This window comes from Castor canadensis, chromosome X (genome assembly GCF_047511655.1).
Source record: "Castor canadensis chromosome X, mCasCan1.hap1v2, whole genome shotgun sequence".
Lineage (NCBI taxonomy): Eukaryota > Metazoa > Chordata > Mammalia > Rodentia > Castoridae > Castor > Castor canadensis.
Window position 1 is genome coordinate 80,423,472 of NC_133405.1, and position 10,050 is coordinate 80,433,521.

Here is a 10,050-nt window from a genome sequence, read left to right on the forward strand (position 1 = left end):
AGGCTTTCCCCTTTCCAAGCACTGGGAAAGGTGACACTGCCCCCGCGTTGTCAGGCCTGCGTGTTTATTTACAGTTCATGTGGGAGGTGGGTCTTCCCCCCTCTCCTCTGAAGTTTTCCTCCCACTGCCACTTTCAGAAGCTTTCCTGCTCCTGCTTACTGGGCGGTGCTGCTGCTCCTGCTGGCCGCCTTGTTTATTTACAGTTCACGTGGGAAGTGGGTCTTCCCTCCTCTCCTGTGGACTTTTCCTCCCTTCTCCACTCTCACAAGCTTCCCCACTCCTGGTTGCTGGGCGCGCGCCCTGCTCCCACCAGATCCTCTCCGGCCTGCCCGGCTTGTTTATTTACAGTCCTGGGAAGGATTCCCTTCCCCCAATCTTCAGCGCTCAGGGCGCCCCACCCTCTTTCCAGCGTGTCTTAACTGTTCTTATTGCTTATTACTCAGTTTCTCTTTTTTTCCCGGGTGGAGGTCAGTCTGTCCAGGGGGCTATGCTGCTCTGGCCCAGGCTTGTCTGTGGGGCTACCGCAGTACCGCGAAGCTCACCTGGTCCGCGTCTTCCCAAGCCGTATGGGCGCCAGCCACTGGTGGCCCTGGGGGCCCTCCTTGTTTCTCCGTTTAATGTGAAGTGGAGATTCTCTGCACCGGCTGGAGATGTGGAGGGGTCAAAGTTATGCCTTTTCTCAGTGATTATGCCTGCAAAGTGTGTCTCCAGTGTCTCTCCAAGATTTCACTATAGGAGGGTCGCTTTCTGCTTCCTACCTCTAGCCGCCATCTTGGAATCCCTCCATCAGGATATTTAAAAGACAGTGAAGGGCATCAAGTTACAAAAATGTGCTCAGGTTATTGGGGCTACCAGTGAGTTAGAGACCTAAGGTTGTTTAGGTTAATTGGGGCTGGTAGTGAGCTAGAGACCTAATGTTGTTTAGATAAGGTCAGCAGGCGAGACCTGTTTTGGAAAGTGTATTTACAAGTGGAGACAAAGGAAGGTGGAAATGGGTGCTTATCTCTGCATCGTGTCATTTATCTCAGCCATGAACTTTTTGCATGGCTTTCATGGGCAATTCCTCATGCTTTACATCTCTGGCACGTTTTACAGCTCTGTTTCAAGGCTGTCTTCCTCTTTATTTCATGGTCCTGCTTCAAGGCTATCTTCCTCTTCATTCCCCCCTTCTTGATGCTTTCTCCACTTGCGGACAAACATCAACATTAGACTTTAGAAATTCCATAACGTTCTTGTTGTCCCAAAGGTCTGTATTGTGTTACTAAGAGCTGCAACATTATAGCCTCCATCCGAGAGCTAATAAAGTGAGTTATGGTGTTAAGAATGCATGGACCAAACACCAGTGCCAATAGAAGCATGAGGATGGGGCCAGATAACGGAATGAATCACAATGCCCAGTTCCAGATATTGCTTCATCTGTTCTAAGAATTTGCTAATTCCTGTCTCCTACTTGTGACTTGGTCCTGCAGTTGTTGAGCCATATCTCTGACTATTCCCAACTGATTTACATAAAAGCAACACTCTTCATTTAAGAAAAGGCAAAGCCCTCCATTTTTGGCAATGAGTAAATCCAACCCTCTCCAGTTTTGGAGGACCACTGGTGCTAGGGAATCCAGTTGGTCCTGCATAGTCATTATGGACTTAGCCACTTGCTCTATGTCATTTGTCAGCTCTGTGGATAATTGATTATAGTAGGAGGCTGATGAGGCAATTCCCCCTATGCCTGTTCTTATCCCAGCCATTATCCCCAGTCTGATTAAAAAAGGTATAAATTGGATAGCTCTCTTTGACCACATGTGAGCTACTAAAGGCATGGGGAGGGTCTGATTATTGGGCACTATGTTTATTTTGGGGGTGAGGAATGCTAGTGTACAGACACCCTTGGCAAGCACTGATAAGCACGGGTCCCACAGAAAAAGAAGATTCCTGGGCTGCTGCACCATAGCCTGTCAACTGTACATCTAATGGCGGTAGCTGTACAGTTTTGGACTTGAGCACATTGGTCACCAGCCAGTTCCTCAACAGAATAGTATCCTTTTGAATTGTAGATACAACTGGGGGCTTCTGGAATAGCTGTATATTTCTTACTTTGGGTTTTGTACTGGTAGAGTTGAGAGGAGCTTCATGCCCACTCTGGTTGAGGAGGCTTACTGGGGTTGCTACATATTGGAGAGGACCTGAGGACATGCAGAGGCAGCAATCACCTGCAAATGGTGGGTTCGTAAGATTAAGGAGGCAGTGGGTTGCATTTAACAGGTTGTACAGTTGAGGTTCCAGGTTAAGTTTCCCTGTCTTGGAGGGGAGCCTTAACGGGGGTCGTGGTGGTGGCAGATCATTGTCTTCTACAGGCTCATGTCCACCTAGGTAATCACCTTTGGGTGGCCCTTCCAGTTCTGTGACTCTCCCCTTAGTAAATTGATATGGGGGTGGGGTGGAAGGGTAAGGTGCCCAGACATAACAAGGTTTGTTTCCTCCCCCTGTCATTTCATCGTTCCATGCCTTTAAGGGATCCTTGTCCTTCTGCCAGCAAACTGTCTGCCATTTAGTGCCTTTGTTCTTACAGGACCCAGTTAGACCTGTCAGCTTTCCTTTATAGTAAATCGTCCTTCTCCTGGTGCATTCAGAAATTGACATGCTGCACACGGGTGACAGATGCTGATAAAAGGTGAAGGAATACCACAGTTTTCCCTGGAAGGAAAGTGGCCTTATGCAGGCTGAGCAGTCATCCTGACCTCTCAATTGAACAACCTCAAAATGTAGAAGAGTTAGAAGGCAATAACACATCAGAGACCTCATGCTTGAGGCTGGGATCTAGGCTACAAACAACACCGGACAGCAGTTAGGCTTCCAACTATGAGGAGATAACAGAAGGCTAGTAGTAATCTCTGGCCTAGGTTCCAATCCTGGGGGGCAGTGACAGCCAGTCCAAGTGCAAACAGTATTGCAACAATGTTAATCAGCAGGATAAGGTATGGGTGATAGAAAAGGGGATACACCTGTGTCCTGGTGGATGAATCCTCAGGCTTCCACCATGCATTGACCAACCAGCTTCCGGGATGTGGTTGGAGCAGGGCTGGAGGTCTCTCAGGCAATGGCGTGCCGCTGTGACATCCTCTGGAGCCTTAATCTGAGGGGGTTAGTTGAATCTTGAACTGCCTGCCAGTCGTTGGGATCTACAGGAGCAGTAAGCCTTCTTTATCTGGGAGTGATGAATCCAAGAAGTGGTACCTGCAACTTTAACAGCTGTAGGAGTTGCTAATATTACTAGGTGGGGACCTGCCCAGCTGGGTTGGAGTGGGTCCTTTTTCCAATCCTTTACCCATACTATATCCCCCGGTTGGTGAGGATGGGCCCAGTTACTCATGGGGATTGGGGCCCTTTCTAAAACTTCCTGGGAAATGTGGCATAGGGTTTTTCCTAAGGCCTGGAGATGTTGGGACACTGCTAGACCTCCAATTTGCCTGAGGTCCCCTCTGAGCCTGTTTATTATGGGAGGGAGTCTGCCATAGAGAATCTCAAAGGGTGAGTAGCCAGAGGGTCCGGGGGTACAGTGTGCCCTAAGCAGGGATAAAGGTAGCATGTCTACCCAGGGAGATTGTGTCTCTTGGCAGAGTTTAGCTAAGGTAATTTTAAGGGTTCGATTCATGAACTCTACTTTCTCTGAACTCTGAGAAATGCTGTATGCTATATGGAGTTTCCATTTTATTTTTAAATTTTGACCAGGCCCTGAACTATTTCTGCCACAAAGGTTGGCCCATTATCTGATCCAATAGAAAGGGGAAGCCCATATCTGGGGATAATTTCTCTTAAAAGAAACTTTACTACTTCTCGTGCTTTTTCTGTGTGTGGAGGGTAAGCCTCGACCCACCCTGAGTAAGTGCAGACAAGGACCAAGAGGTACCAGTATCCTTGACAGGTCTTGACCTCTGTGAAGTCCACTTCCACGTCTTCAAAAGGCATGGTGCCTGTAGTTTGTATTCCAGGGCTTGGCTTAGACCCTTGACTTGCATTGTTTCTTGCACATGTGATGCACCTAGCACTCACTTGGGCACACAAGGTCGGGAGCTTGGGAATGAAATAGTATCTGTTCAGTAGTTTTTCCAGGGCTGTTTTCCCCAAGTGCATTAGCTTGTGCTGTTGTTTTACCAGAGGGGCTGCTACAGCACTGGGGACAAAGAGTCTCTGGTCAGGCAACTTCCACTTTCTCCCCTTTTCTTTTATTCCTTTTTCATCCTTTGACCATTGTTCTTCCTCCTTGGTATAATTTGGAGTGGGAGGCAGCTCTGGAGCCAGCAGAAGCTTGGTGATTTGCTTTGGCACTTCAGGGGAGCTCAGTTCTTCTGCTGCTCTTTTTGCCGCCTGATCTGCCAAGTGGTTTCCTCTACTAACATAGTCCATGCCCCTTTGGTGGCCTCTGCAGTGCAAGATAGCCACTCAAGAGGGTTCCCAGACTGCTTCTAACAGTTGGAGGATTTCTTCTTTGTTTTTAATCTCCTTTCCCCCTGCTGTCAGTAATCCTCTCTTTGTATATTGCTCCATGCACATGCAGGTGGCAAAGGCCACTTAGAATCTGTATAGATGTTTACCCCCTTTCCCTTTGCATATCGTAGTGCCTGGACCAACACCCAAAGTTCAGCTCATTGTGCAGAGCAGCCTTGTGGTAGGGCTTCAGCCTGTATAACGTTGTTAGCAGTGGTGACTGTGAATCCAGCTTTTTGTCATCTGTTCTGGACAAAGCTGCTTCCATCTGTGAAAAGTTCGAGCTCTGGATCTGAGAGGCGAAGATCCATCAGGTCTGGCCTGCTAGAATACACTTCGTCCATCACCTCTTCGCAATCGTGATCTGGAAGTCCTTCCTCTGTTGGCAGGAAAGTGGCAGATTTAAAGTTCATACAGTCTCAAGTCTGACTTGTGGATTTTCACATAATAATCCTTGGTAATGGGCCATTCTGGAGCTGGTCAGCCATTTATGACCCTGCCCATTCATTAGAGCTACGACTGCATGAGAAACTTTGATATTAATGTCCTGTCCCAGGGTGAGTTGTCAGCCTCCTTGATTAGGGTTACTGTAGCCGCCAGGGCCTGGAGACATGGAGGCCACCCTGAGGACACTGGATCCAAGCACTTTGACAGGTAAGCCACTGGCCGCTGCCATGGACTCACTGTTTGAGTGAGAACCTCCAGAGCTGTGTGATTTTTCTCACAGACAAATGAGATTGAAAGGTTATTTTACATCTGGCAGCCCTAATGCAGGGGCGGCGCTGGTTAACAGCCTTTTTATTTCCTGGAAAGCCTTTTCTTGGTCAGGTCCCCAGTTTAGATGGTCTTTTCTAAAGCCTGCTGTGGCCTCATAAAGTGGTTTGGCCAGGCTTGAATATCCAGGTATCCATATGCGACAGAATCCTGTGGATCCTAGAAATTCTCGGACCTCCTTCTTGGTCTTTGGCTGAGGAATGGAGCAGACAATCCACTTCCTCTCCAGGCCCAGGGTGCACTGTCCCTCTGAGATGATGAATCTGAGGTATCGGACCTCTTGCTGGCAAATTTGGGCCTTTTTCCAGGAGACTTTGTAGCCTGCCTTGGAGAGTCAGGCTAGCAATGCCTTTGTCCCTTCCTAGCACTTCTCCTGGTCACAGCTTGCCAAGAGCAGATTATCCACGTATTGAAGCAAAGTGCAGCTTGGATTTTCTTCTGGGAAAGTTGACAAATCTGCTGCTAGGGCTTCCCCAAACAGGGTAGATGAGTTCTTGAATCCCTGAGGAATTCTAGTCAAGTCATTTGCATTTTTCTTCCAGTATGGGTGTTTTCCCATTCAAAGGCAATCGGGGCTGACTAACTGGTGCCAGGCAAAGGCAGAAAAAAGCGTCTTTTAGGTCCAGGCAAGTGAACGATCTTGCTTGTGGTGGTAGAAGGCTCAGGAGAGTGTAGGGATTAGGGACTACTGGGTGCAGTGTGATAATGGCATTATTGACTGCCTGCAGGTCCTGGAAGGGCCGCTAATCATCTCCCCCTGCCTTCTTGATGGGCAACAGTGGGGTGTTCCATGGTGATTGGCAGTCAGTTAATATCCCTGCATCCTTCAGCCGCTGTGGGAGGGTCTGAATTCCTAGGCGTGCTTCCCGTGGTACTGGACACTGCCTCTGTGTGACAGGGAGAGCCCCGGGCTTGAGTTCTACCACTACAAGCACATGATTGACAGCCAGGCTGGGGTGGGGGGTGCCCGTTCTCAGCCCAGACATCAGGAAACTCCTCCAGCAGGCAGATGGGCTTTTCTAGGTCCCACTTTTCCTGGTGGTAGAGTTGCCATTCGTTTTCCATAGGCATGGTCACTGCCATGATGAGGACATTTGGTTCCCTTGTGGTAAGATTTGCAGGCCCTCCCTGGTTGAAGGTGATTTGGTCTCCGAGCTTTGTTAATAAGTCCCTTCCCAGCAGAGGAATTGGGCATTCTGGTAAATACAGGAATTCATGAGTCACTTCATGCCCTCCGAGTTGGCATGTCTGGGTCGGCAGAACTGTCAGGCAGTTTGGGTGCCAGTGGCTCTGACTATTGTGGCTCTGCGTTGAGTGAGTGGAGCCACTGGTTTAGTGACCACAGAATGTTTAGCGCCTGAGTCCACCATGAAAATCATTGGTTGGCCCCCCCACTTTCATTTTGACTGTGGGCTCTTGGGGGCCTAATAGTAGGGAGCTCAGTCTTTCCTAGTCTGATCCAATTCCTGCTAGGCCAATGAGATCTTGGGCCTCCCATTTGGGCTGCCATCCTGTCTTCTTTCCTGGAGCAATTTTGTTAGGCTCCGATGTTGTCCCCTTGTGGCAGGGGCATTCATTTTTCCAGTGGCCAATCTCCTTGCAGTAGGCACACTGGTCTCGCCAGAGTGGGGTTCCCCCATGGGTCTCCTCTTCCATGGCAGGGCTGACTGCTGAATTGGGTCCGGCTTCCCCAGTTCTGCAACCAATAAGGACACCTTGACTTTCATTCTTTTATCAGCTTCCTGTTTTTCTTCATTTTCTCAGTTTACAAAGACTTTATTTGCCACTTCTAACAGCTGGGTGGCATTCATCCCAGCAAAACCTTCAAGTTTTTGAAGTTTTCTGTGAATGTCAGCATATGATTGAGTCACAAACGCTGTATTGACCATTCACTGGTTTTCTGTTGCTTCCGGGTCAAAGGGAGTGTATATTCAGAAGGCCTCACAGAGTCTCTCATAAAAATCAGTTGGGATTTCCTCTGGCTTCTGAATAACTGCTGCAATTTTGGACATGTTGGTAGGTCTCTTAGATCTAGCCCTAAGCCCGTGTAGGAGGGCGGCACAATATTGAGTAAGGTCTCCTTGTCCTTCTGCTGCATTGAAGTCCCAAGTGGATCGAGCATCAGGGACTGCCTCTCTTGCCCATGCTTCTGCACCTAGGGTTCCTGCTGGGGCCTGCTCTTGGAGCCAGCAGTGAGCCTCTGTCAGGATTCACTGTCACTCTTCCGTATTGAAAAATGTCAGGAGGATCTACTGGCAGTCATCCCAAGTGGGTTGATGGGTCTGGAATATGGATTCTAGGAGGTTGACCATGGCCTGAGGTTTTTCTGAATATGACAGTGTGTGTGATTCCTCCAATTTAGGAGGTCAGTTGAACTGAAGGGCTGGTAATAAAGGATAGAGTATCTGGGCTGGACCGTGCCATCAGCATCAACCTGCTGGGGCCCTTGCATCTCATGGAGAGGCATCTGCAAGGCTCTGACTTGAGGGGCCAGTGTCTGAGATGAGCAAAGGCAGCAGCTCAGGGGCTGTGGACACGGACTCCAAGCCAGGGATGGGTGTGGGACATCGCTGGGACTAGGAGGCTGCTGGCGGGGCTGAGAAGGGGTCACTGAGGGTGGTGGGCTGTCTGGGAAAGGTGACACTGGTTGCTCTGATGGTGGAGGTATGCTGGGAATGTACAGTGGGGGCACTGGCAGCTCATCTTCTGGATCCCCTTGCAGAACAGGTTTGGTCAGATTCTGGTCTTTAGGCTTTATTGCCTGGGCCATGAAAACTCTGCTCTGTCCCTTTTTATTAGCACAGAATCAGACCCAAGAGGGAATGGTCTGAGCCACATGGAGCCAGGAGTCTGGTCGGGGTATCCAGGGCTTTCTATTACGATCTGATAAATGGCTCTGACCGTGGACAAATCTAGAGTGCCTTCAGGGGGCCAGTTGACCCCAAAAGTAGGCCATTCTGACTCACATAGTGTGCACAGCCTTCTGGGAGACATTTTAATCCCATAATCTCCTGTGAGATATCCCCTATTTCCACCTTATGTATTCCCCTCCTGCTTCAGTGGCACAAAGACAAACAAGAGTGGATGTCCCTTCAGGAGAAGAGACCAATCAGATGTCTGCCTGGCCATGTTCTGAAGGAACTTCAGTGCCTCTTAGCATTGATGGCGGGGACAGCCTTGTGACTCTGGATTGGGGGATTCCCCCAACACCACCCTAAGCCATATGAGGTTCACCATGGTACCACAGAACAGACCCACTCGGACCCCACAGCTTTTCAGCCATGGGGTCACAAACTCGAGCCTGAAGTGAGGACGAATCAGGCTGCTCACTCACACACACACACTCACTCCAAAGTTATTACAGTTTTCCTTCCCCTCTTCTGGAGAATTCCCTGACCTGTGGAACTCCTCTCAGAGGTTCCTGGGAGTGAATCAAGCTCCCTTCCATCAGTTGGACTGATTTCCTGGGGGTGGTGCTTACCGAGTCCGGACAAGACTGCCAGATGAGTTGGTCCACTTCTCCTTGGAGTCCAAGCCAGGTCAAGACGCTCAGACAGATAGAGCGCTGGAGTGAAGGAGGACCCGGAATACCATTGGGTAGTGTGCCACCCCATTTGGTCCTGTGTCCCGCCCTACTCAGATGCAGCCCAGCCACTGGCTGGTGGCTCAAGGGACCAGTCGATTGGGATCTAACTGGGGCCTCCAAGAATGTTGGGGGAATATTTTAGCAGATGAGAAACCAAGCGACACTCGGAGGAGTGGAGAACTCAGATTTTATTTTTACTCTGGCGGGCCCAGACATATAACATGTCTGAGCCCTGAACAAAGGATTCACAGGATATTTAAAAGGCAGTGAAGAGCATCAAGTTACAAAAATGTGCTCAGTTTATTGGGGCTACCAGTGAGTTAGAGACCTAAGATTGTTTAAGTTAATTGGGCTGGTTGTGAGCTAGAGACCTAATGTTGTTTAGATAAGGTCAGCAGGGGAGACCTGCTTTGGAAAGTTTATTTACAAGTGGAGACAAAGGAAGGCAGGAATGGGTGCTTATCTCTGCATCATGTCCTTTATCTCGGTCCTGAACTTTGTGCATGGCTTTCATGGGCAATTCCTCATGCTTTACATCTCTGGCATGTTTTACAGCTCTGTTTCAAGGCTGTCTTCCTCTTTATTTTACGGCCCTGCTTCAAGGCTATCTTCCTCTTCAGGAGGAGAGAGGAAGCTGAAGACACAATCACAAGGTAAGCCAAATGACCCTGGAGACAGATTAGCTGCATAAGTACACACCTCCCTTAAGACTTAAACCTAATATGGGGATTTGGTAAGACAGTGACTGCTCAAGTTTGGAAGGATAGCCTCATTGAAGAAAGACATTCTGTCACTCCCCTCATCTCTGAAGCTATACCAACAAGGGGTCTTGAGATGTTTGAGACCAAACTACTTTGTGGGCCTGGAAACAAGGAACAATCACAGCTCAAGTAGTCTTGGGACATTCTGCTACAGTGTCTTGGTAGATGACACCAAGAGAGGTGGTTGTGGAGAGGGAGAGGGTCTGACTGTGGTCCTGCAGAGAATCCAAGCAGTGGAGAGCTCCAGCAGTGAAGGGGTTGGTGGTTAGAGGCCCCACCTTCCCAGGCAAGGAACAAGTCCCATATCTGAGGGTTGCAGCAGAAACAGAACACCAAGCCTGTAGCTGGTGAAGTATTTAGCCTCCAGGGCCTGCCTCCTGACTGCATTTGTTGGCTGCTAGGTGAGTCTGAGATCTTTGAGGCCAGACCCTCAAAATACCTGATATCCAC